Raw genomic sequence first — 942 nt, forward strand, 5'->3', positions numbered from 1 at the left:
GAGATGGAGTTTCGCTCTGTTGTCCAGTTTGGAGTGCAATGGTGCAATCTTGGCTCACTGCAACTCCCGCCGGCCAGCTTCAAGCAATTCTCCTGCCTCAGCCTTCAGAGTAGCTGGAACTACAGACCCATGCCACCACATCTAGCTAATTTTTTGTATTTTTAGTAGAGACAGGGTTTCTCCATGTTGGTCAGGCTGGTTTCAAACTCCTCGAGTGATCCACCCTCCTCAGCCTCCTAAAATGCTGGGATTACAGGCAGGAGCCACTGTGCCTGGCTAACCTCCTTTTTAGTTCTCAATTTTTGTGATTTAAGACAGTGAGACTAAATAGCTAGGTATCCCAACTTCCAGCAACTTGGGAATGCTATTGTCTTTGGGGTCAAGGTTTTCTGTTGAGTAGGCTGGCTAAGTTGCTGTGCTCAAAATCTGCCTCAGGGTGTTGCTGCAAATTTGGGTAAATACTGGAAAGATCGAGTCTTCTCCTTTCGTTCTCCAGGCTCCTAGGTATAACATTTAGAGTGTCACTCTGATAGCACTTATACCAGTGAGAGGAATCATATGGTAGCTAGGTTTGCTTTTAGGGAAAAGACCCTGTTAAATAAACAGATCCTTCCTGCATCTGGCAGGCAGAATCCTATGGGGCCACAAGAGCCAGAAAACACTGAAAACTGAGCTGGTCTAATGAGGACTGAGAAAGCACCTTGTCTAGTGGTGCTCAACTCTGGTAGCACATTCAAATCATGTGGGGAGCTCTAAAAAAGTAAGATATAAGCTCTACTCCAAACCAATTAAATCACAGTTGGGGTGGTGGTGGTGATATGTACCTCATACTGCTTTCTGCTCTGGCCTTTCTTTTTTCTTTTTTCTTTTTTTTGGGACGGAGTTTCGCTCTTGTTACCCAGGCTGGAGTGCAATGGCGCAATCTCGGCTCACCGCAACCTC

The sequence above is a fragment of the Cebus imitator genome, unplaced genomic scaffold, assembly GCF_001604975.1.
Source record: "Cebus imitator isolate Cc_AM_T3 unplaced genomic scaffold, Cebus_imitator-1.0 Scaffold149, whole genome shotgun sequence".
NCBI classification, from domain to species: domain Eukaryota; kingdom Metazoa; phylum Chordata; class Mammalia; order Primates; family Cebidae; genus Cebus; species Cebus imitator.